Genomic DNA, 27,638 nt, shown 5'->3' on the forward strand with positions numbered 1-27,638 from the left:
GTGTGAAGTGGGCAGGCAGCCTTATATTTGGTTAGGCCTTTCTTTTCCTCGACGTTACAGACGGTTCGAGTTTTTTTAGCAATGCCCGTTCATTGCCCGGCGCGTGAATCCCCTCTTACCAGCTAGTAGTATGCCCCTTGACCTAGTTTAGGGCATTGTGTTGTAAAAGAGACAACAAATCTACTCCTACACACAAAAAACTTTTAACGGCTACATCTTGAAAAGCTTTCACAATACACGAGATGAAGAAAACACCTCTCTATTATTTATTATAAAAAAACGTTTGTTTTTAAAAAATACCAAAAATTGACAAATTGCACAAGATAGATAAATTTTGGACTACAATATATATATATATATATAAAGTTCGAACAAATTTTGCACAAAATTTTAGAATGTACAAGATAGACATTTTTCGGAAAGTTATTGCATATATTGCTTCGTGTATGTACAAGGGTGGAGTACTATTTACATGCATTCTGAAAACTGATATTCACATCAAAACAAAACAGTTTCTTCCTTCAAAGTCACATGAAAATAGCATGTTTGGTTGTCTTGCAAGCACGGAACAAAGGCACATAGTCAGAGCCATCTAGAAAAGATCCATGATTCCCTTCTTCAGACAAGGAACCACCCTCTCCACAAAAGGGCACATCTTCGTCACTTTCAAGATTGATGGGGTTGCTTCTCAAACCGGGCTTCCCATCATCTTCTTCATTTGCTTCATTGCTAGCATCCACATCCGGATAATACCTGTAAAACGAGGAGAATCCAAAAAGAAAACCACCAAGGCAACTCCCTTTCGGTGACTACCAAGTAGACAGTCACTATGGCCACCATGCACATGCAATAGGACCATTGTGAGCGACTAACCAGGGGGTCTCGGCCTAGGTAGATCAAACATGCCCACTGCTCATGGTGTGCATGCACACATAACCCTCTGGGACCTACCAAGGAAGGTTTCTACCTTGAATAGTTCGATCCCCATGTCGGTCCCCCATGAGGAACACTCATGGGTGAAAAAAGTACTTTCTAAGCTAATCTAACAATTAGATTACCAACTCACCATGTTTCCTTAAGGATTCATTAATCTTGATCAAATAAACAATTTGCTATAGTTTATTTTTCCTTTGTTAGCATCATTAGTAAGCTTGATCATATGGGCAAGAAGAGAGGTTAGCATGCTAATCCCTATTGATCCATTATCAATGATTTTTGCTAGCACTCAATTAAACCAAGATTAAAGAGCTATAATGAAGAGATTTGATGGCTCTAAGAGATTCTTCTTCACCCTTATACTGGGTCATAGAACCTCAAATTCACCTCTTATAGAATGAAGGTAAGCATAGCACTAATCTTGTCTTAATACCACCAAGACACTTCAATTGACAAATTAAATGCTCAAGTGTAGAAGGTGATACATGAAGTTCTTAATCCATAAAAAGATGATTCTTGACACTAACAGAGTCGTGCTACCATAAGGAGAGTGATTAGATAAGCTAATAGATGTATTAGTAAGCTTAACCTAGCCATTTTTCAATGCAAAACAAGCCATCTTTGCCAGATTTCATAGATCAATGGGATTTTGATTTAAGCACAAAGAGGCTAAGAAAATCTAGCATATGAGTTATATGTAGCATTATATGGTAGTGATGTGTGTGAACACGTAGGACCATCGGGGTACTTTTTCCCTCACTATACGAGGTTTTTTCCCCCGTGCGTATGTATGTTGAGAGGTAGCGATTGCGTTTGTGCAATGCTACATTGGTATGGGTGATGGGTGAGTTGTGGAACACCTCGATTAAGAGGGGGTGTTGAGAGATGTAATCGCGGTGTTATGTGGGAAAGCACCCTAGAGGTGCAAGATATTGTGGCAAGGTAAGAATGCCACATGTGAGTGTTGACCAAAAGAGTGGAAAAGGGAGTGCCACATGGATGATGATGTGTAAAGTGGGATAAGGCTAGACAAGCTAATAGATGTATTAGTAGTAAGCTTAACCTAGCCATTTTTCAATGCAAAACAAGCCATCTTTGCCATATTTCATAGATCAATGGGATTTTGATTTAAGCACAAAGAGGCTAAGAAAATCTAGCATATGAGTTATATGTAGCATTATATGGTAGTGATGTGTGTGAACACTTAGGACCACTAGGGCACTTTTTCTCCCGTGCGTATGTATGTTGAGAGGTAGCGATTACGTTTGTGCAATGCTACATTGATATGGGTGTGATGGGTGAGTTGTGGAACGTCTCGATTAAGAGGGGGTGTTGAGAGATGTAATCGTGGTGTTGTGTGTATGTGTGGAAAAGCACCCTAGAGGTGCAAGATATTGTGGCAAGGTAAGAATGCCACATGTAATACTATATGGTGTGTGAGTGTTGACCAAAAGAGTGGAAAAGGGAGTGCCACATGGATGATGATGTGTAAAGTGGGATAAGGCTAGAAAGCCTATATCATTGTATGGTTCATTGTGATATGCAATAGAATAGAGATCAAGTGTTGAGTGTGCAATCTCCCTCTCTCTCTCATGGAGTTTTTAGTGTGGTTTAATACACCTTAATTATGTTGCTTAATCTATGTTGCTTAATCTATGTTGCTTAATAGAGATCAAGTGTTGACTGTGCAATCTCCCTCTCTCTCTCATGGAGTTTTTAGTGTGGTTTAATACACTTTAATCATGTTGCTAAATCTATGTATATCACCATGATGAATCCCATTTTAGGATTGTTTAACATGGTATCAGAGCTTGGGTGGGCTCTTGGTCATGGTGATTATTTATGTATAGTTTTTCTTGGTTATGAGTTCTTTGATTAAGCATTATTTTCACTTATTATGAAAAAAAAATTATGCACACTCATATTATTATTTGGATTTGGATTTGGATTTGTGAGGATTTGAGAGAGATTTGGAGCTGCCTTTCTCAAGTTTTAGAGGAGATTTGCTACAAGGAGGTTGCATAGAAGCTGCCCAAGAGAGTTGCAAATGGGAGTTTTGCAACATGGAAAGCCTGCTCATCATGGAAGCTGAAAATCAAGATTTTAGCATTATGAAGACTATGGAGTCTTCATCAGACATCAAAGAAGTTTCCCAAGAGAATTGCAAATAGAGTTTTGCAACAAAGAGAAGATTTGCATCAAGGGAAGATGCAACTGGAGTTGGAAATGGAGATTTCTGTCATCAAGAAGCTGCCAACAAAGTTTTGTGAAGGTAAAAGTGTGATTTTGCCTCAAGTTTTTGGTATTGGAGCATGGAAGAATGCTCAAGTGTGAAGGGTTGCTTGATGGGATGGAAGAATCCCAATGTTCTTTGCTTACAAGCAAAGAGTGGAGGAGGTGCATGCTTGTCAAGTGTTGGCAAGCTGTGATGGGCTGATTTGTAGCTCATAATGGAGCATGCTTGAAGGAAGAATGGAGCATGGAAGAATGCTCAAGTGTGAAGGGTTGCTTGATGGGATGGAAGAATCCCAATGTTCTTTGCTTACAAGCAAAGAGTGGAGGAGGTGCGTGCTTAGTGATGGCAAGCTGTGATGGGCTGATTTGTAGCTCATAATGGAGCAAGCTTGAAGGGCATTGCTCATGGAGTTCACTCATGGAAGATGAGTGAAACGGTGTGGAGGCCATTTAAGGCTTTCATTTTGATATGCACCTTTGGTTTTTCAAAAGAGAAACCTTGCGTAAAAGCACCCTTAATACCATCACAATAACAGCAAATGGTCATAAGAGTTCAATGAGGAGCTCAAAGGGGAGCTCTAGCAACATGCAAAGACCATGTTGATGGTCATCACAGAAACCTCAAGGAGGCTGTGGGTTTCTAGAATTGGTAACTATGGAAAGGTTACACGAGAAGAGGTTGCTGCAGCAACCATGTTCCTCAAAGGTAGTCGAGGCCAGGAGTAGGTCCGCTTCTTGGGATGCAAGGAGGACCTCAGCCTATGAGTAGAAGAGCACCACGCTCAGAGAGAGAAAAAAAAAGCAGGCAGCCGCCCTGAGAAGAGGAGACAAGAAAATGCCTTCAGCGCTTGCAAGCACAAGAGCAAGCGAGGTGCAATAGTAAGGGAAGCATAGTAGAATGCAACAATGTAGATGAGCGGCTGGGCAGCTGGAGAAGAGGAAGGGCGACAATAGCCAGAGAGAGAAAGCAGCCGAAGTGAGAGGAAGAAGCACAAAGATAGAAAACCTTAAGGCAGTGAATAGGAGGCACTCTGTCGAGCTCCGCACCATAAGCCAGAATTGAGACAAGGCCTGCTGGGCACCGTGCAACTGTTCGTAGAGATCTAAGAAGAGAGAGGCGGTGACTCCTCTAGTGCACAGGTGATGAAGCATATGAAGAAACATAGTTTTGCAGAAGCAGCAAGATGACTGCTGAGCAGAAAGCAAGGCATGTCAAGATAAGAAGGTATAGGCAGCACGGATCTGTTGGCGTGCAACTACGATAGATTTGTGACATGCTATTGTTGCAGATGCTACAGTCCAAGGAAATCAGCAGGGAGCCTCCCGTATAGCAAAGGGGTAGAGAGAGAAGAGATGCGGTGATAGCAAGCTCACATGGCCACTGCTTCGAGTCCAACGACGACAAGGGATGATTGTTTCAAGCAAGGCAAATAGGCCCAGTCGTCCCAAGCGGGCGGAGCTCATTGAGAGAGATTACACAGGAGCTCATTGGAAACGCAATGGACACCTCACATTTTTTTGTTGAAACAAAAAAAAAGAGAGAGAATAGAAAGATAAGGTTTCATGTGTGGTGTAAAACACACTCAAAACAAGGGTTCATTCACACACATGTGTCTTTTGAAAGCCTTGTCCGCATGGTGTAAGGAGTTGTAAATTTGGATTGGTTTTTGTCTTGTGAGATGATATAACACCAAAAGTTACTTCACACGTGGGTCCGCTACTCGGCTTTGGCCAAAAGGCTTTGTAATTTTTATTTTGCACCCACAATTGATGATGGACAATCACCCACGAGCCTACGTGCTCAAAACAAAAAAAAAATGTAATCACCCATGGTATGAGGGTCGCCCTGCCCAAGCTCACCTAGAAGCTCGAAATGGTTGTTACGTGATGTGTGCATGAGCGATGCACATGTGAGGTGCATGCGCATGGGTTGGTTCCCACCCGAACTTCTACGTTCAAATTGGACTCAATTGGTTCCGCTGTGAGCGAGTCGACTCAAAATGGACTTGGTGTCTAAGATGGTAGACATGTGCACACATGATTGGTTGATGGACACTCCAATGTATCATTGAGGGGGAGTGTTGAGAGGTAGCGATTGCGTTTGTGCAATGCTACATTGATATGGGTGATGGATGAGTTGTGGAACACCTCGATTAAGAGGGGGTGTTGAGAGATGTAATCGTGGTGTTGTTTGTATGTGTGGGAAAGCACCCTAGAGGTGCAAGATATTGTGGCAAGGTAAGAATGCCACATGTAATATTGTATGGTGTGTGAGTGTTGACCAAAAGAGTGGAAAAGGGAGTGCCACATGGACGATGATGTGTAAAGTGGGATAAGGCTAGAAAGCCTATATCATTGTATAGTTCATTGTAATATATGCAATAGAATAGAGATCAAGTGTTGAGTGTGCAATCTCCCTCTCTCTCTCATGGAGTTTTTAGTGTGGTTTAATCCACCTTAATTATGTTGCTTAATCTATGTCCTTCACCATGATCAATCCCATTTTTGGATTGTTAACAATGTACACCCTCTTATCTACTGCAGTAAGCTTGATGATAAGGCAATTAAATGCATATTTGTGTACATTTCAAAAAGCAAGGGATATAGACTCTACCATCCGGCCTCAAAGCGGATTCTAGACACATTTGTTCATTCTATTCTAGTGAGTTTGTGTGCTCTCAAGCTTCTCTATCTTGTGTGTATGCATTGTTAAAACCCTAACCCTAATTCCAACAATTGGTATCACAGCTAGCTTTCTTGACACTTTGGGTTTTTTACTATTTGCAGGGCACTCAGCATTTTGGATTATTTTATCCAAAAGGGAGTGAGTCACAGTTCCATGCTTTTAGTGATTCAGATTGGGTTGGATGTTATGACCAACACAAGTGTCCACTAGTGGGTTTTGCTTTCGCCTTGGTGATTCATTTATATCATGGCTCAGCAAGAAGCAGCCTATAGTGGCCACTTCCAGTTGTGAAGTTGAGTACAGGGGTAGCTTTTACAGCTACAGTTGAGTGTGTGTGGCTCATACGTCTTATGTTTGATTTGGGTATTGGATAGCCATTTAGCACTACGATTTTCACTCTGACAGAGCGCATTAGCAGCGAGGAACCCAGTGTTTTATGCTCGCACTAAGCACATTAAGGTACATTACCACTTTGTCAGGGAAAGACTCTCTACAGCAGAGATCAGCTTGGTCTATAGGCCTACACATGACAACATGGCAGATTTATTCACGAAGGCTCTTCCTCATGAAAAGTTCAAACTTTTCGTAAAGCTTTGGGCTTACTGCCTTTACAGGATTGATTGGCCATACTCTGTACATGTTCACATCATCACTCCAGCGGGGATTTGTATAGCATTATATGATAGAGATGTGTGAACACACTTAGGAGACCGTCGGGGTACTTTTTCCCTCACTAGGAGGTTTTTTCCTCTGTGCGTATGTACACCCTCTTATCTACTCATTTTGGGGTGTGTACTTATCTTTTGTATCTACTGACACACATTTGTTCATTCTATTCTAGTGAGTTTGTGTGCTCTCAAGCTTCTCTATCTTGTGTGTGTGCATTGTTGAAACCCTAACCCTAATTCCAACAGTAGATCTGTCAAATACCAGGTGTCATTTTTGAGTATAAAGTTATACTCATCATACATAGCATGCATCTAATCATCATCTTGTGCTTCCTCAAAGGAAACAGGTTTCCATTACATAAAGTAGAAATGAGAACATGGTCCACATGAGAATAATCTGCATGATGAGAACTTGCACGAGTTCTATTAGGTAAAGGAGATGCCAACTTGCTATCCCTCAATGTCTGCACAAGCCATTTTGGCATATGCCTAGATTCTTCTATGGCTGCTCTCTCCTCATCCACTACATCCTCAATAATTGCCTCATCAAAAGGCTGATTTGGGGGCTGATTTTGCACCGGCAAAGGCTAAATTTTAGCACTTGGTTGAGCATTCAATTGCTCTACATATGGCTGCCGTCCATTAAAAAAAGGTAGGAGCAAATCAAACATGTCTTGTGAGCATACATTTTGCTATTTTTTGCATGAAAGCATGGGATGAACTGAGTTTTCGACAAAAACATCTCTACTTAGCCAAATATAAGATAAGTACACACTCCAAAATGAGTAGATAAGAGGGTGTACATACACATGGGGAAAAAAACCTCCTAAACTGTCTTCAAGATGCAAGAGACTCTTTTAATGTTAGTTTGTATCAGTAGGCTATTGGATCCCTTCTTTATGTATGCAACACGAGGCCATATATATAGTATGTGGTCTCACAGTTGAGCAGATTTATGCATAGCCGAGGTACGAAGCATTGGCAAGCTATCAAGTGAGTTTTTTGCTATTTGCAAGGCACTCAGTATTTTGGATTATTTTATCCAAAAGAAGGTGATTCACAGCTGCATCATGCTTTTAGTGATTCAGATTGGGCTGGATGTTATGTGACAACACAACATGAGTGTCCACTAGTGGGTTTTTCTTTCGCCTTGGTTATTCATGTATATCATGGCTCAGCAAGAAGCAGCCTACAGTGACTACTTCCAGTTGTGAAGCTGAGTACAGGGGTAGCTTTTTTTACAGCTACAGTTGAGTGTGTATGGCTCATACGTCTTATGGCTGATTTGGGTGTTGGACAGCCGTCTAGCACTACGATTTTCACTGACAAGAGTGCATTAGCAGTTGTGAGGAACCTAGTGTTTCATGCTTGCACTAAGCACATTGAGGTTCATTACCACTATGTCAGGGAAAGACTCTCTGCAGTAGAGGTCAACTTGCTCTATGTGCCTACACATGACAACATGGTAGATTTATTCACGAAAGCTGTTCCTCATGAAAAGTTCAAAGCTTTTCATAGATCTTTGGGCTTACTACCTTTTTCAGGATTGATCAGCCATACACTGTACATGTTCACATCATCACTCCAAGGGAGATTTGTAGCATTATATGGTAGTGATGTGTGTGAATACACTTAGGACCGCCGGGGCACTTTTTCCCTCACTAGGAGGTTTTTTTCCCATGCGTATGTACACCCTCTTATATCTACTCATTTTGGGGCGTGTATTTATCTTTTGTATCTGACACATTTTTCATTCTATTCTAGTGAGTTTATGTGCTCTCAAGCTTATGTGTGCTCTCAAGCTTCTCTATTCTAGTGAGTTTATGTGCTCTCAAGCTTCTCTATCTTGTGTGTGTGCATTGTTGCAACCCTAACCCTAATTCCAACATTATACAAACATCCCATTACTTGAACCAAGCAATATATACAAGATTAGGTGATCCAATAAGCATGGAAAAAGAGGCAAAATTCAGGCTAAAATCAGCTTGGGGACTTATTTGATTAAGCAAAACATCACTTGAAGGCTCAAATTGAAGCATTTCATTGTTGTGAGCAGTTAGTTTCTCAAACAACTCAGTAGAAATCAACTAGAAAGAGGTAAGAGTGATAAAGGAGAATCAACTAAGAGCTTAGTAATGGTTTGGGATAATTATTAGAAGCTTACCTCAAGCACAAGTAAGGAGAGAGTGGCATGAGGGAAGCTCTTCTCACAGGCATGGAGCAAAAGTGAAGAAGTGGTGATCAAAATACAAAGAAAAGCCCTTCATTTATAGCCCTTTTACAATATGCATCAGTGAAATGACCATATATACACACATCGAACCAATAAGCATCTGCATGTACCTGATTGGGCTAGGTGACCAAAAGCTTGCAAGGTTTCTAGAGAATTATATGGATAGTTTAGGCTATATGTTAGGCTCTAGGTTTATAGAGAATTATATAGGCAGTTTAGGCTAAACATTAGGCTCTTGAAACCTTTACTCTACATGCCATATGACCACCTTTAAGTTCTTGTACTTTAGAAATTCCACTTGTAGGGTGTCCATTCCACGATCCGGTTGTCTTTTTGAGTTCCTGGGACAAAAATGAAACTTTCTATCCAAGAACTTTTTCAAATCATAATCCTCTCTCTAAGATGATTTTCTCTCACTATATTTTTAACTAGTAAAACAAAGGGTTTCAGTTATTCCTATTGAGAGATTAGGGAGGGATCTTACATGTATCCCCTGCACACATTAAAGTTACAAACAGAAAAATGATATTAAATTTTTTTATAAAAGAAATCAATGAGTCATAATTATCCATATGCAAATAAAACTTTGCTAGGATGTGTAAGCATTAGCCTTGGCAAATTGTAAATAGGAGAGTGCACCTTTAATTAGCCTAAGATTGAATAGATAAATTGTAAAATCTAAGCTTAGATTGTAAAGTGTAAAACCTTAGATCTAATTTATGGGATGAAAATAAAATTTAAAAAAAGGAGATAATCTTGAGAACTAATAGAAAACTCTAGTCGTGCTTAAATAAGGGAGGCTAAATATGAATAAAGCAACTTGAAAGATTTCTTGGCAAAGTGAAATGGCATACAAAGTTTCTTAAATATTTGGCTCATGTAGCATATATGTTATATTCTCTAACAAAGAAGGATGCTAAATATGAATGGAGCCCAAAATGTGAGAAGGCATTTCATTGGCTAAAGTGCATCGTGTCTTCTGCACCGGTAATGATCAATCCTGAATGGAATCTGATATTTCATGTTTATGTCGATGCCTGAGATAAAGTTGTAGGCAGCGCACTCATGCAAGAGAAACAAAAAGGGTACATGAAGCCTATACATTATGCTAGCAAGGCTCTCACGAGCGGAAATAAACTATAGTACAACAAAGCGAGAAGCCCTCTCCATGATCTTCACCACCACCATGAATAAGTTATGGCACTACCTTCTGGGAAACAAATTTGTTCTCCATGTGGATCATCAAGCTCTCATCTATCTGGTGAACAAAGCCTTCCTGGTAGGGAAAATGGCAAGATGGATGCTCTTACTTCAAGAATTTGAGTCCACCATTCAGCACACACTTGGAAAAGAAAATGCAGTGGGTGGCAAAGTGGCAAACTTTCTATCCAGACTAGATTCCGGAGAACCTACTTTGGAGGGTGTAGACGATCAGCTTCCAGTATTGCCAACTTATTCACAGTTACATCATTCGGAATAGAGGAAGAGTGGTATTTTTGAAGGATATATTGTTGACATGAAGAAGATAATCACCATAAGAAGCAAAAATTTCACAATGATCGCCAGGAAACTCTACAAAAGAAGCATAGATCAAATTCTTCGAAGATGCACCACGTATCATGAATAGCGCAATAGTGCTAAGGGAAGCACACTGTGGCATCATCGGAGGACACATGGGTGGCAAAATAACAACCTGAAAAATTTTACAAGCAGGCCTATGGTGGCCAACTGTCATGAAAGATACCACCATGGAAGCAATGAAGTGGGGATTGGAATTTGTTAGACCTATCAAACCACCCACAAAAGGCAGCAAATGATGTGAATACATCATCATGGTGGCAACAACAGATTACTTCACCAAGTGGCGAGAAGCCAAGGCTGTGATGATGAAAAGAAACTTCGCAGAAGAGGTGGTGAAGTTCCTCTTCAAAGACATTATTGAAAGGCACGGGTTGTCGATAGAAATAGTCAGTGATGATCAAGGATCATATTTTATGAACAAGGTGATGAAGGGATTAACGGAAATATACTTGATTAATCACAAGAAGTCCTCTCCTTACTATCCACAGTGCAATGGTCAGGCAAAGTCTACCAACAAGGTGTTTACCAAGATTTTGAAGAAGATCATAAATGCAAACAAGAATGATCGGGCCAGAAGTTAGATGCTGCCCTATGGTAATTCTGGACATCATTCAAGATCGCTATAGGGCAAACGCTATTCAAAACGGTTTATGGGTTGGAAGCAGTCATGCCAATGGAATACGTGGTATAGCAATTCAAGAGAAGCTTCCAACGGAAGAATCTTGGGAGCATAGAATACAGGAGCTCCTAGCCTTAGAAGAAGAAATACAAATCACCTCCTTGAAAGCAAAAATAGTGTAACGAAGAAGGAAGGCTTGGACAGACAGACATCTCAAGCATAGAATTTTTGGAAAAGGTGACTCTGTGTTAGTTTACAATGCCAAACTGGGAACCAATCCGGGGAAATTCAAGATCAGATGGATAGGACCATTTAAAGTGAAAGCCATGGTCAGCCAAAATGCTTCTTCCCTAGAGAACTTGGATGGTACGCCCTTCTCGAAAATGATCAATAGTTTTAGGATGAGAAAGTACAAAGGCCATATGGTGGAAGTCCCACCACAAGGAGAAGAAGCGGAAGATCAAGAGATAGTTTGGGGCTGCGGCATGATCTCATTAGTAGAAGTCAATGTGGAAGATCATATAAATCGCAAGACTGTGGAAGAGTGTCCAATCTGAAAGAATTATCAAACCACTAAATCCCTAGGTATTGCAACAAATCACAGCCTGAAAATGACAAAAGAGCAAGTGACCAGACATGTGCCAGCTTGAGCCACGTGGATGATTGCATGAAAGACAAGTGCCATAGCACCATTAAATCTCCACTCGCAAAAACGGTACGGCAAGAAAATAGAAAAAATTCCTTAATTCCATTAAACCGAGGCGGCGGCCATGATGTAAATCAAAGGTCACATCACATCAAAAATAGGGAAGCCGAAAATGACAATACCCCAAAAAGGAAGCCAAGAAGAGGAAACATCGGCAAAAAGAGCACAAACACTCGCGTTCTCATTTTGCGCTCTCGCTTGAACCAATCTCAACCATCTAAAGCATTCTTCCACACAACAGCACCATACCGAAAATCAATCAAACGCTTAGATTTGACAAAAAAACCAGAGAAAAGCCTAAGCATGCCCATGTTCATACCACGAAAAAAGGTGCCGGTTTGAAAAACTTCTAGACCGACAGTGGGAGGAGTTGCAAGATCCAAAAGACAGAGCAAATCTCATCAATCAATTCTTAGAAACCAACACTATGCATGTAGAGGAGAAGGAGCCAATAAAAATTTCAGAAAATGCAGTGCAACATGCGTTGGATCTACCCATTGATGGCGCTCTAGATACCAGCATGAAGCCAAGGGTAGAAGAAGGGATCCCTAAGATAGGTAACATGCACCAGGTGAAAGATGTAGTAGACAAAGCCCAGCGAGAGCAGTTTGTATTTTTCTTACAAAACATCAGGTTCATGGGAAAGCCGGAGGACATGTCCAACAAACATTATAGATTGTTGCTGAGAGCAGTGGAAGCAGGAGAAAAGATAAACTGGGCAGCAATCTACAAGGAGAATCTAACTAAGAGGGCAGCCACCTGGTAGATAAAGGAGAAGCAGCCCACCGTGGTTCATGCACACTAAAGGGAAATTACTCAAGCAGCAAGATCTATAGACCGACGGACAGAAGATGTATCAGACAAGCAAAAATACAAGGAAGCCATAGGATCTTCAAAAGAACCCAAGGTAACATTCAAATTGTTTGAGGACAATGTGGACGATAAGGAGGAGTGGCAAAAGATTGCCCAAAAAGCAAGTAAAAAGAGGAAAAATGGAGTTGATGAAGAACTGCTGTGCCTAACCCGGAAGAGGTCAAGAAGCAAAAGAATAAAGAAGAAGAAAGGAAAAAAGAACTATAGGAGAAGAAGAAACACGAAGTTGCCTATTAAAGCTGAAAGAAAGAAAAAAGTTGAGGAAGCAGAGAAAAGAAGAGAGGAAGAAGAATGGAAAAGGAAGGAGGAAGTCGAGAAGAAGAAGAAGGAAGGGGAACAGCAGAAAAAGGAGGAAGAAGCAACCCAGAAAGGGAAAATTCCTGTCCAGATAGAGCTCATCATACTAATAGAACTGCAACCATGGGTAACCGCACTGGCACTGAAAAAACAAGAAGGGCCAAGTCACCGGGGACAAATTACCCAGCAATTTGGAAGCAGAACTCCCCAGCCAACAACTTCACAAGGACATAACCATGACTGAGAAAATCCTCACACAGATGGATGTAAAAAATGTGTTCTTGCATGGTGAGTTGCAAGAAGAAGTGTATATGGATCAACCACCTGGTTTTGAGGATACAGGTTACCCAAAGTATGCATGTAAGCTTCATAAGGCATTGTATGGGCTGAAGCAAGCTCCACGAGCATCGCATGACAGGATTGTTGAGTATCTTGTCACTATTGGTTTTCATATGGCAGATGCAAATCACTCTTTGCGTGTGATTAGGATATTGTGATCATCACCGTCTATGTAGATGATCTTATTATTGGGGGTGACAACTTGGAAGAGATTGAGCATGTGAAAAGTCTTCTCAAAAGGAAGTTTGACATGAAGGATTTGGGAGATCTGCGCTACTTTTTCGGCATTGAGGTCATTCGCACACCTGGTGGTATTTGGCTGTCACAAAGACAATATGTATTGGACATGTCAAAGTATACGGGATGGCTGATTGTAAGCCAATTTCGGTGCCATTAGATCAAAATGGCAAGCTCAATGTGGATGCAGGTTATGTGTTGGAGGACCACACTATGTACATGAAGATTGTGGGAAGTTTGATCTATGTCACGATCAACAGGGTAGATTTGAGCTACACTGTTGGCTTAGAGAGCCAGTTTATACAGGTTTTGTGCAACCCACATCTTGATAGTGCGCGACGCACAATTTGGTATTTCAGGGTCACTATTGATTATGCATTGTTTTATGCAAAAATTATACTATTGAAGCTATATGGATACACATATGTATATTGGAGCTATATGGATACACATATGTATATTGGGCAGGTAGCATCTCACACAGGAGATCTACTAGTGGATTTATATTTTCATTGGGGAGTCTTTCTGTATAAAGACATCTCTCTCTCTCTCTCTCTCTCTCTCTCTCTCTCTCTCGTGTGTGTGTGTGTGTGTGTGTGTGTGTGTGTGCAAGCAACTCAAGCTCCATCTCTCCCTCACATTCTCTACAAAAATTGCGAGCAAAGCAAAGTTGCAAATACCCAGAGGTGAGCACGACACATCTTGTGTCGCGGTAGCAAAGCTACTGGTCAATAGTGGTTGGGCCAGGTGACGGTGGCTCTGTGCTCACTAACCCTGCTCGCCATGCTGGGTGGCGAGTGCACAGTGTAGTAGTGTCGTGCAGCAGGCTAGCTGAGCAGGTGATGAAGAGCTCTGAGAGACGGTGGCAAAGCGAGCATATGCAAGTGTCTCCAAGCATGTACATGACAGCTCTGATACCATTTATAGGCTGTCCACACAAATAGAGTGAGGGAGAGATTGCGACCCCATCAGCTACAGTAAACAAGGAGACCACCACTTAATTGGGGATTAAGGGTATTACACACGAATTGTGGAAAGCATATTGATTATTAGATTTGATCCTCTTTATAAGAGAGGCAGCCTTCACAAGGTGCGCGCATATCTTGCCACCACACAAGCCATCACATCAAGATGCCAAGTGTTCCTATGAGGTGTCACCTACATACATCATTGAGTACATAATCCTTCTAAGGGGCTCTTCCCATGTACAAGAGAATCCACTCACTAGCGGTTTTCACACACACTAGAATCGTTTTATTTAAGCTACTTAAATACACATTACAGTGCTAGTTTACACAACCACCTAGCACTGTGTTGATTCCCACATTAGTTACCATTAATATGTAAAAGTGTCATGTGTCCCAAGGAAGTGATAGGTGTGGGGGGCAATTTTCTCTGAGACTCCTCTAAGCCTCTTTTTAGTTCGTTGGCCCTAAGAAGAGCCGATTCCTCTTTTCAAGTGTAAAACTCATGTTTCTTGTGTTGGATCAGCCATTAAGAAATCCATTTACACTTGGCACTTCGTGATTTTCCCAATGCGTACCTCATGCCTACTAGGACAAGAGCATGTGGCTCAGCATTCGTCTTCATACCAATAGTTCTTGGGCATAGAACCGTTTTGTGGCTTGGCGGTACATGCACAAATGAAAGAAGTGGTAGATATGTGGAGAATACTAGTGAGCTATGGTGTGAGGGTAGGTAGGGGACAGAAGGATCCACATCCTGAAGGTGGCGGTAGATGTGGTCGTAGAGTAAACAGGGTCATGCTCGTGATCAAAGTGGACATAGGTGTAATGTGAGATGGGGAGTGATGGCAAGGAGATGGGTAGTGTGCAAGTAAGAGTGCAAGAGAGGTAGGCATGGCTGACTTCAAAGGGGGGTGGCAAGATGAAGTTGGAGAGAAGGTGGACAAAAGCCGGAGATCCCATTAAGTATTCAACAATGCTAGTACCTCCTGAGCAAGAGAAGGGGATAAGGGCATCGGAGAGGAGGGCCATCAAGACATGCCATTATAGATAACAAGACCATGTGCAACTCCTAGCTCTAGGAAATATATGCCATACACTGTGACCTCATAGCCCTGTGAGTGATGATCTTTGTAACCATGTGTGAGTGATGATCTTTGTAACCATGTGTTAGTGATGTCCACCTACTAGATGTGAGAACATACTACTATCCCCATAGAATTGTAAGTACCATGACTAGCCATGATGTGCGTGGCTCAGTGAAAATTAGCACACAACTAGCCTCCTCTTGATGTGTGGGCCTCGCAGAGAGATAGGGGGGGGGGGGGGGGGGGGGGGGGACCAAAGCATGCAACCACAACAAAATTGTCAAAAAAAAGGGGCATATCATGAGAGTTTTTTCCCCACTTTAAACCATCACAAAGCCTTTTAAAATTGTGCTATATTCTAAATTGATTAATATGGTGCATGGAAAAAAACCAGTTGGGGCACTATCTATTATCGTCGAAAAGGACTTACATGCTAAGACGAGAAATTTTCATATCTAAGAAGGTGTAAAGCTTAAAAGAAAGCTTTGAAAAGAGAGCGATTTTCTCCCCCCGTGTCCTCAACTATTAAGGGAGTACCAACAAATGGAGCAACATCTTGGTGCCTTAATTTAGGATTCCAGTCTTGACGACGTCTCCTCGTCATCTGCCCCTTGGAAAGGCTGTAGAATAGGATGCTCGAGCTAGAAGATGAGACATGTACGCTGAGAACCAAATTGGACGCAGCCCACTACTGACCGCGAAGAGAGATCACGGCTTATGTGACTCCACTGAGTGGTAGAACAAGAACAATGGTTTGCGTGGCCGGGCAGACACAACTAACGTTGCAGCCACATAGCTAACACTTCCAATAAATCATATCATCAACAAGAAACAGTTAAGGCTTAGTGCTCATTCTTATTGCAACACGCCTTCCATGCTACTTACCATTCAGAGGTTTGATGAGAGTGTGTGTATGCAATACTTACCTCCAATATTATTAGCATGGCATCCTGAAATGCTATACTTAGACACATACCTGGACAAGTAAACACAGAAGTTGGGCAGGCACGCATATGGTGGGGTTGAAAGACACATTGAACTGTAAGCTTACTTATAACTTTTGCTTCTCTATCAACAAGGCTTCAATCCTCCTCTATTAACAAGACTTTTAGTCCTTCCGAGCTAGCCTTTCAAGAGCTTCACTTCATGCCTTCAAAAATCAGTGGAAAATGTATATCGATGATGTCTTCAAAGTGGCAAGATACTGGAGGCTTCTTTACACATGCCATCCTGAATGTATGCAGGAAGACATCAAAAAACACTTGAAACCATGTCTACTGTTACACCACGATCAAGCGAGTCTACTGGCCATTGGAGAAACTCATGCATCCTTCATATAAGAACCTTCTTTGTTCATAGTACAAGCAGACCAACAAATCACAGTGAGCATCACTGCCAGTATACGGATGCCATCATATTGCATGCACAAATCACAGTGAGACCATGACTGCCAGTAGACAGCTTCATGACACCTGCTGCTGTGTTGAAGGCACTGCTTAATAAACTGCACATGAGCTTTGTAGCATGTGTGGATAAAGAAACAAGTTCTCCAAAAAAGCAACCGTTGGAGAAGACTGCAGCATCTTATGACCGATACTATTGTGCAGAGATCCAAGAGCAAAACCTCAGCATTCAGCAGTAGTGCTATCATTGTTATCTTACTCTTGGGACTCTGCACAAAGGTTCACCTTACCCCTTATTTTCTACCATTTACCAATACTAGCACTGTAGGAATCTTGCTGCTTATTACAGGATCTAGTATGAAAGACATGAATATGATCAAATGAAGAAGCCATCTACTGTTTGTCCTTGACAGTCCAACCAAAAAAGGTAAGTTGTAGAACAAAGACTCCACAACAGCTCTTTGTTATGGCTAGAGGGCCATAATCAAGATTCAAAGGCTTCTCCTGCCTTCACAAAACGGCCTTTCACCCGCTTCCTGATGTCTGCCCGAGCTTTCCGAGACTCGTAGCGGATCATCTTTTCAAAACTGTCCAAGCAAAGCCCAAAAAGTTGGACGGAGGATATATTGCAAGAGTGAAACTAAAGGATAATGCACAGAGGGTTACTTACTGTCGGTGTTTCTTCTTCTCCTTGTACCTAAGCATGGCGTGATCCCTTGCTTTAGCCAGTGTTGCACCGTCAGGGCTTATGGACCCCCATGGGGGTTCCCCTTTCAGAATGCCAGATGATGTGCTGCAGTCAAGATAATCAGCACCACCACCACTGTCACCACTTAATCCTGACAGTGAAAGAGAGAGACTTGAGTGAGAGGGCCGCATCACTGTTAGACTACCACCTGCTTTCTGATACACAGCCCCGATACCTAGATTCTGGCCAGGTTCAGATGAGTCCATAGATTTTACACATTTAGGCTGAGAGTTCGGTGAAAGAGAGCCCATTGATCCTGTCACACAAACCTACATACCAAAAAACTGTATCAGACCAATCATGAAGGCATGTCACCAGATATCCCTTCACAGGGTAGTCTTATAGCTTTAACAACACAACATAGAAAACAAAAGGAGGCTTTGAAGACCAACGCTTTGAGAATTCAATGGATTGCCCTCAGGAATACTCTCCATGTGACCATTGGACTCAGCAAATGATTCACTCTGTCCTATGGATGAACAAGCAGAAACTAAGCCTTCAAATTCGGGAGGCTGCAGGTGAGAACCACAGAATATATCCTCATAATTGTCGAATGTGAGATCAACATCAGACATATTGAAACCACTGCTTATAACACCATCTTCGCAGGTCCCAAGGTCTTCAATATAAGGTCCCCAGAGCTGACCACCCAACCAAAAGAAAAGCTGATTAACTTTCAATATGAGGTCCCCAGAGCTGATTAACTTTCAAAAAAGAAAGACAAAATAATGCAGGCAGCATGCTAAGCATATAAAATCAACAAGAATAAACAATAAGAAGAGATAAGAGGAGGTCTAGATTCGCGTGGGATTGGAAATAATAGCCACGAGCTAATAATAATAATTAGGGGCAAATCCAACCAGGCAACCAGCCCTTGCAGACTTGCAGTATACACTGTACAGTGTACACACAGTGACTACATTCATCTAAAAGGCAAGGCAGCAAGCTTGTCTATTTCTTCTCTCTCTCTCTTTCTTTGTTTGATACCTATGTCACAATCTGGACTGCACACTGCACAGTCTCTCCCCATTTCCCTGCGTATGTGCACGTACGCAACGCAACCAAACACTCTCAAGTGCTTGTATGACGGAGGCTTCCCTGTCCATACTTCCTCTGGCACTTTCCCACCAAGCCTCGTGTTAGGTGACCTGTTTATAAGGTGAACGGCTGTCATAACAGCTTCAGCCCAAAAACCATGAGGTAATGCAGCATGTGACAACATAGAACGGACCTTTTCCTGAATGGTCCTGTTCATCCTCTCTGCTGTCCCGTTTTGTGGAGGATCATAAGGAGTAGAGAGCTCCCTCTTGATGCCTTTAGCATCACAAAAGTCCTGAAACTGTTTGGACATGTACTCTCCACCATTGTCGGAACGCAAAGCTTTCAGTGTTTTGCCAGTTTGATTCTCAACAAGAGCAACAAACTTCTCAAACACTGAGAATGTATCACTCTTCAAACGAAGAGGATAAACCCACACCTTGCGTGTGGCATCATCTATAAAAGACACAAAGTATTTTGCCCCTCCCAAAGAAAGCTGAGGCATCTCACATACATCTATATGCACAAGCTCTAACTGAGCATCTTTCTGTCCAAGAGCTTTCTTGTGGGGCACTGGAGTTGCCTGCCATACATACAATGCTCACAAAACTGAAAACTTGAGAACTTTAGAGAAGGCAAGTAACCAAAACGAGACAATTGCTCCATTCCTTTGACACTCATGTGTCCCAACCGGCTATCCCACATAGAGAATTCCGGCAGCTCAGTTGCATTTACATTAACATGGTGACAAACACCAGCATGCATGAAGTAAAGAGTGTCCACCTTAGAGCCTCTGGCAACAACCAGTGAGCCCTTACTAATCTTCCACTTTCCACGACCAAATGTGGTAACATAATCAGCATCATCAAGCTGTCCAGTAGAAAGCAGGTTCTTCTTGATCTCAGGCACATGCCTGACATCATGGAGCATAAGCTGTGAGCCATCTGAAAACACAAGCCTCACATCACCTCTGCCAAGAATCTGGCATGCATGGTTGTCACCCAAATAAACTACTCCTTCATTGCCAGCAGTATACCTGACAAACAAGTCTCTGCAACCTGTGACATGAAAGGAGGCACCTGAATCAATGATCCATGAGTGCATACCATGACCATCTCCAGCAAGGAGTGAATGGGCATCAAGTGAAGACGTGAATAGGACTTCATCCTCACTGTCACCTGCATGTGACACATTGACTTCTTCAATCTTGACTCCACTTTTGCCCTTTGGCTTTGTATCTTTGGCTTCATCTTTGTCTTTGTCTTTGCCTTTTCCCTTTTCCTTTTGATCATTTTTCCATTTGTAGCATTGCTTTTTAATGTGTCCCTTTTTGCCACAATAATGGCATTCCAAATCCTTTTTGGAGCGAGACTTGCTCCTTCCCCTTTCTTGGCTTTTCCCCCTTTGCTGGGATCTCCCACGTGCATTCATTGCATTGGACTTTCCAACAGAGTTGTTTTTCCTGTTCATCTCTTCTTGAAGAAGAGCACCCTCAACATCTGCATATGACAGCATAGCATTCGAATTGCTAGTGGCTGTCCTAAATGTGTCCCAACTCTCTGGCAAAGTGCATAACAAAAAAGTGGCTTTGAACTCATCGTCCATTGCCAACTTTTGATTGATGACCTGGCTGACAATACCATTAAACTCATTTAGATGGGCTGTCATAGACGCCCCTTCCTTCATCTGAAGACCTATGAGTTTCTTCAACCAATACACTTTGCTTGAGGCACTTTGTTGGGCATACAAGTCCTGCAATCTCTGCCACATTCCCCAAGCTGTCTTCTCTTCACGAATGCTGAAAAGTAATGAGTCTGACACAGACAACATGATAGTAGATCTTGCCAGCTCATCCATATCTTCCACTCTTCAGCAGTAAGAGAAGCGGGCATCACACCCCTTTCTTTGATAGGCTTGTGCTGCTTTTTCTAGAGCAACACATTGTAGCACTGGGTTTGCCAAATATCATAATTATGCGAGCCTTCAAGCTTCTTGATGTGAAGCAATGAAGAGCTCTCACCTGTGGTTGCCATAGCAAAATGCAACCTGTCAATGCCTGACTCCCTGCAAATGTGCAAACACTGCACCAAAAGCACACAAAGTGCTCACAGTTGTTCTCCCAAGCTTTATCTCCCACTGCGGAAGCACAAATGCAACTTTTCTCCCACTTTATGTGATGAAATCACCAAAATCTGGTTGCTGCAGATTTTGGACAGCACCTTAAATGTGCTCTGTTGCCCTTCCAAAGTACTGTACAGCAGTACTAAGTGCTCACCAATGATGTACCAAACCTGTACCGGCAAGTACAGCAGCTGAAATTGAACCTTTTGGTCACTCAAAACAGTGTACAGCCATGCCAAAACTTGCACAAAGCTGTGCCAAATCTGTACCAGAAGGTACAATAGCAATAAATGCTCTCCTGGCTGTCCAAATGAGTGAAAATCAGACTTTTACAGTCCCGTACGCTGCATACAACAGTCCCGAACAGAAATTGGGCAAAAGCCCCTTGACTGCAAGCTGATTTTTGAGGATTCAAGGCATAAATGTCTTGCCTGCTGCTTTGCCAAGCTCAACAAGCATACGAACTTGAAAAGCCCCTTGATTTAAGATCAATTTCTGATCATACATGGTACATTGACGCACATGAAGGCATCCAGAGTGTTCACGATGCTTCCCCCTAGCCACATATACATCAAATACATGAAAGCCCCTTGATTTACAGGCACATTGAGTGCTTGTAAGGCATCAACACATTATCCACAGCATCAAATGCGATTGCCTGCATGCAAATCAACCAAATCGGCACAAAAGCCCCTTGATTTGCACTGCAATTTGCTGCAATTTTGCCCAAATGTGCGATTTTTCACATCATACAGCATGTATGAGTGCTTAATTGCACAATTACATCAAAAGCCCCAAATTTTGACATCCAATTTCCTGCAAATTGATCCTGATTGTGACCAATGTCCTGCAAATTGATCCTGATTGTGACCAATGTCACCCAATTTTGCCAATTTTGCTCAAAATTGAGCAATTCGACACCTGTATCTGCTCAATTGTTGATTGTACTTGCTCAATTGCAAATCCCAAAAAAAAAATTGAGGAAAATACCTTGTAATTTTCTGATTTTTCTTCAATTTGCAGGCTGAATTTTGTTGTTGCAGGAAAAGAGGGTGATGATGCTGCTGCTGTTCTGTGCAGGTGGGAGCTCCTTGCTGGGAACGATGCCTAAGAAGGCACGGGCTTCAGGACTGCTACTCTTGTGATTTGCTACGGGTACTGCCCTGCGCTCGTTTTGTTACACCTCCGCTCGAGAGTTTTACGCCTTGTGGCCAGGCGTTAGTATATGCGCAGCTATACCTTGCGGTGGCCAGACCTCAACCACTCCCTATCACTGTTTTGCAGCGCCCAACAGGACAGCAAGATCTCTCAGGTTGTCCGGCGTCACGAGACACAGGAGTCACAATAGGCCCCTGGGTCAGTGCCCAGTGTCAAGGGGAAGGTACGAACGAGACTCATGAGTCGGGAGTGATGACTCGTCACTCAAGAGAGGAGTCGGCTCGCTGCTCAGAAGCGTCCGTGGTGGTCACTATTGCGGCCAGCAGGCGGCGTGCCTCATTAAGAGCACTGAGGACTCACAAACTGCTGTGCGAGGTGCTGTAGCTCCAACGCCATTACGGACGGAGTTGTTTATGTCACACTGCTCTCTGTCCTCCGTCAGTTCATCTTTTTGTTGCAATAGTACTCCATCCTATCAGTGATCTGTGACTCGTGAGTGTTGGGCGCTGTGACCCATCTGAGGTCTCTCTACTTCGCACTACCGACAGGAGTCTCACCACCACACCGACCACTCAGGACGCATGAGTCCTCACGGGACAGTCTGAACGGAAGTGCAGCCAGCAGCTTGAAGGCGCACAACTGAAAATGGGTAGCTCCAGGAGTGACTAGCTCTGATACCAGTTGTATGGGAGAAGGAATTAGGGTTAGGTTATGTGGGAGACATACACAGAGAAGCAAGGGAGAGAGAGAGAGAGAGAGTTGTGGGGATAAGTCAACTCATGAGGCATGAGTGTGTGACTCCCCTATCACACATGTATATTGCACTAGTACACATAGGGCACTTAGTACATTAAAAGTACTAAGTGTACTATGTACTATAACTTATGGGCTTGTACACACTATAAGGGTGGGCATAACGCCTTTACCCCAACACAATTGCCTTTGAAGCAGTTGGTTGTATGCAATGAGTCGATGGGATGGGCACTTTCTCGGTCAAGAGCCGGCATAGAGGTTGCAAGAACCATACAAGACTTCACATTTTGGGATGAAGTCAATACTCTCAATGCTATGATGAAGCCGATCATGCGCTTGATGCGGATTGCAGATGGACGGGAGCCATGCATTGGCAAGGTTTATGAAGGGGATGACCGAATGATCGAGAAAATAGGGGAAATGGGCTTATCTGATGAGAAATATGCAGAGGTTCAAGAATTATGTGAAGCACGATGGAATGGTTATCATTCTCCTATGCATGCTGTTGCGTATGTCTTGGATCCCGAGTTCCAAGGATGTGGACAAGAGGCCGATGATGAGGTGATGGATGGTTAGGAGACATTGCTTTCTAGGCAGGTTCGTGATGCAGATAAACGAAGGTTGGTGAAAGACCAACTTGGATTTTATCGCAGCAAGTTGGGAAGGTTTGGATCGGCTGATGCACAGAGAGATAGGTTTAAGATAGGGGCTGCTTTATGGTGGGAGGATTATGGGGCTCGTACACCACAGCTTCAATCATTGGCAGTAAGGATCTTATCTCAAGGTGCAAGCTCCTCTCCGATTGAGCAGCTATGGAGTGTGTTCGGCCATGTTGCATCCAAGAAGAGGAACAAATTTGGGACAAAACAAGTCAATGACTTGATTTTTGTAAGTGCTAATTTGCGCTTGCTTGGTGATATGGCATCTCCCAAACCAGAGAAGTTTATATTGCTTGATGAGGAGTCCTCGGATGATGAGGAGACACATGGACTTGCAGATCCTGGTCAGGATGGGATTGAAGATTTGGATGCTGCAGATGTTGGTCTTGATGATATGGCTTTCTTGGATGACATAGATGATAATCTCCTTGATGGCATCACTGGCAGTAGCCATGCATGATATCTCCTTACTATTTGCATGTCACCTTGAGGCTTGGACTTTGGACTTGGATTGTTTCTTTTATCTAGGCTGTGCCATGTGGGCCACATTTTGTGCTTTTTGTCACTTATGTCATGTATGATGTGGGCTAATTTATTTTGACTTGTGAGATCTATTCACTGTTAGTATCTAGCCATGCAAATTATGGTGCACTAGACTTTAGTGTGTCTCTGATTTGGTTATATAAATGAGCATTGTATGTTAAGATTTATCGTCATTTCTAGGAATTATCTAGGTCATTCCCTGTTTCCGTTCCCCCTCGTTCCCGTTCCCCCTTTTTCTCGTTCCCGTTCCCCAGGTGGTGCTTTCGTTCCATTCCCGTTCCCGTTCCGTTGCTACTATGCTTCTTGTAGCAAGAGAGAAACAAGTTCCTGATACTTAAGGGGTTCAACAGCATTCCTCATGCGGAGGTTCAAAGAGGTATGAAAAGCCAAGTAAGATCTTGGCAAAGAGTTCAAGATGGTGGACACAAGCTGTGTTTCAGGAATAATCTCATCCACATTGATGAGTTGCTATCTCAAATCCTGCAGCTTGTTAAGTGACTAGACATATCATCTCCTTGATGCATTTTCTGATTTTCCAGCTCTCTTTCAAAAACGAGATCCGAGCCTCATTACGAGCAGCATACATATGCTCCAAAGTCACCCATGCATTCCATGAAGAGCCAGCTGAACGAATATGAGGTATAATAGACCTCTGTACTGACAATGCAATAAGTGACAAGGCTTGTGCATCTCTGGCATCCCATGTCTTCTGAGCATTTGTTCTTTGAACGGGCAATGGTGGCTGACCTGGTGCCTGTACCTGTTGTCCTCGTCCACGAGCACCCCCTTGGGGAGGAGTCTCTGTAGCCAATGGACCTGGACGTGGTTCATCACCACTAACAAAATCCCAAAGACCTTTTGCCACGAGCACATTTCTCAGCATAAAACTCCACAAGGAGGAGTTCATGCCATCCCCAATAGCAACAACCCCGAAAGCAACTGTACTCCACTGAATACAGCTAACCCAAATATGCCTGCACTCTCAATCCTCTGAGTGTGCAACACAATGCACCACTGACTGAGTAGAGCAGCACAAATGGCTTACGCAGTGCCAAAATGCCCAAAGTTACTGCACCCAAAACCTTGCAAAAAACCTGTAGAGATTTCTTTGCAAGAAAATATGCCTGTATCTGCCAGAAAATTTTCACAGAGAAAAATACCCAAATTTCAAAACTTGTAAAGCTTACCACAACTGTGATTTTTGCAGGTACAAGTTGACTGTAGGTAAACAGTAGTTCGAAGCAGGCGTTGCAGGTTCTGGTCTGCTGTACGGAGCAGGTACAGTCGACTGTACTGTGCAGGTACACGCAGCAGGTACTGTACGGAAACTACAGTCGACTGGTTGGCTTCAGGTATGCGCAGCAGGTACTTGACTGCTGTACGGTGCAGGTACGGATGAATGTATAGCTACAGTACTGTACGGTGACTGTACGGTGCAGGTTCGGTCGACTATACGATGGATGTACAGAGCTGCAGTTACACGTAGCAGGTACAGTACGGAGACAGCAGTCGACAAGTACTGTACGGAGCTGGGCAAGCACGTACACCGCAGCAGGTTCTGTACGGAGCTGGGCGAGCAACTGACAGCAAGTTTAGGTCACCTGCAGGTACTGTACGGGGCTGGGTGACTGTACGGAGCAAAGCAGGCGCCTGTACAGAGCAGAGCAACTGTACCTGCAACTGACGGGTACTAGGCGAACTTGGCTGTATGAACAGAAATGATAACAAGCGAACTGTACGGACCTGGGCGAACTCTGCTCTGATACCAAATGAAGGAGCTCAGCAGTTAGGTTAGGGTTTGGAGGTACTTCAAACAGAAAACGTGAGAGGCAGAGGAAGGAACACGACTGCTCTTGTATTCAGTTGTGATAAAAGTGAAGTACAATAGCCACATAAAGAAGTGACCTAATAGATGTGTTCACATGGTCCGGCCATAAAGTGTGCCAGGTGGACCAAATCACTTATAAACTATTATAAGTGAAACTAAGCTAAAACTGGGAGAAAAAACCTCCACTAACTGAAGTAAAAAGTGCCCCAGTAATCTATTGATGATCACTAGCACTCCTCTGGGTGCATACACGGCATAAAACCCAACATAGGACTCTCAGCATGCATGTTTTCACGTGTTCTATCTGGATCCTTGTAAGGTCATCATCCAAATAGATGGGATATCCCTGTAATCCTCGTAGAATCACCCTCTTTCTCATGAAGGTGACCCTCTCCATCTCTCCTGCAAACTGTAGGATGAGGGCTCGCTTGCGTGTTGAGTCTTTCCCGGCTCTCCATGCTTTGGTGAAGGGAAGAGGGTCCTCTTCTCTATAGCCGAGCTTCATGCATAGAAGCTGTCCATCTTTCTCGGGAGTGGAGTCGAGTGTCTCAGCTATACCTGTGACTTGAATGTTGAGGCAGCGGGCATGCCTCATCTTCTCCTCCTCAATGGTGGTGTGAATGGTGTGTTGCTGGTCCCTTTGCCTTCTATGGAGGAGCCTGCTTCTACGCTGTGTGATGCTATTGAGGAGGCTACTACTACTTCAGTTACCACGACTGTGAATGTTCCTATTTCCCTTACTCTGTGTGAGGATTCTAGATTGTGGTCAGATGTGTTCGTGACCGTGCCTAGGGGACAGTGGTACTTCAAGGATTGAAGGTTTGGGATTTGGATTTGGTTGGGCTTGTGGAGTCCAGACATCAATTTTCAGAGGGGGCAATTGAGTTCTTACATCTGGCGATGCCGACCTTCGAGGAGGGTGCTATTGTACAGCATTTGGCTACTCTTGGTACACAGTTGGAGAATATAGACTCTACTCCTTTTGAGGGTATTTTCTTCTTGCAGCTCCAAGCTTCTAGGGATTTCTGTGGCACTGTGTTTACATTTGGGTTTGGCACCGATATTTGGAGCAGCACGACGTAGCCTACATGGTTGTTTTCTTCTTGAGAAGCAATGTACCTGGTAGCTTGTTCTATTGCTTTTGTAGCTGAGTTGCTGAGGAGATTGCTTATGGAGCTTTCCTAGTACCTGTTGTTGCTGCATTCTTTTGTCATTGACAGAGGATGACATCTTCCACTTCTCGGAGTTTCTTCAATATCTGGTGCTGAGAGGGAGTGTTAGCATATTAATCCCCACATTCTACCCATTTATGGTGTCCCCTTTTGATCCCTTTTCATGGCCCTTGGTTGTGGGCTAGCCACCCTATTTTTCCATAATTTTTCCCAGGTCAGGTGATTGATGTCTAGTCAGCTAGCTTCATGTTGTCCAATCGGGCCAGGTCTAGTTGTCCAGTCGGCTAGCCCTACTTTACCTGTTTATGGGTGGGCTTGCCTCCCTCTTTTTTCATAGTCTAGTCCTCTTTTGTATCCCTCACTTATGAGATCTTTTATGTCTCTTGCTCGGGATTGCTTCGTTGCAGTATATTCAGCATAGTTGCTTCATATCTCTCTCTCTTGCACTCTCTCTCAGCACAATCTAGTGCTTGTATGCTTCCGCTCTAACAGCACCACAAGCAGCCCGGCACTCTGCCTCAGTAGAAGACAAGGCAATAGTTGGCTGCCTCTTGCTGCTCCAAGAAATAGCTCCTGAGCCAAGGGTAAATTCGTAGCCTGATGTAGATCTCCTCGTGTCTGGATCTCCTCCCCAATCTGAGTCCCTCCAACCTTGGAGTCTGACTCGTTCCTTCATTCCCCCTCTAGTGTCATAGAAGAGTCCAAGATCATTCGTACCTTGCAAATACTGCAAGATCCGCAATCCTACATCC

The 27,638-nt window shown here is 43.1% G+C and overlaps 1 pseudogene across 1 annotated transcript in view; it reads right to left on the minus strand.

The window, feature by feature from the left end:
- Positions 1-16,480: 16,480 nt before the first annotated feature.
- LOC147639477 (zinc finger protein CONSTANS-LIKE 9-like) overlaps positions 16,481-27,638 on the minus strand; it is a 29,696-nt pseudogene continuing 18,538 nt past the window's right edge. The window contains exons 3-5 of the transcript XR_015264950.1: positions 18,007-18,255; positions 17,537-17,883; positions 16,481-17,453 (exon numbers count right to left, since the gene is read on the minus strand). The product of XR_015264950.1 is annotated as a zinc finger protein CONSTANS-LIKE 9-like (transcript). The remainder of the gene's footprint in view (positions 17,454-17,536; positions 17,884-18,006; positions 18,256-27,638) is intronic.

Source organism: Cibotium barometz, chromosome 4 (assembly GCF_041138505.1).
Source record: "Cibotium barometz isolate CiBa-2024 chromosome 4, ASM4113850v1, whole genome shotgun sequence".
Lineage (NCBI taxonomy): Eukaryota > Viridiplantae > Streptophyta > Polypodiopsida > Cyatheales > Cibotiaceae > Cibotium > Cibotium barometz.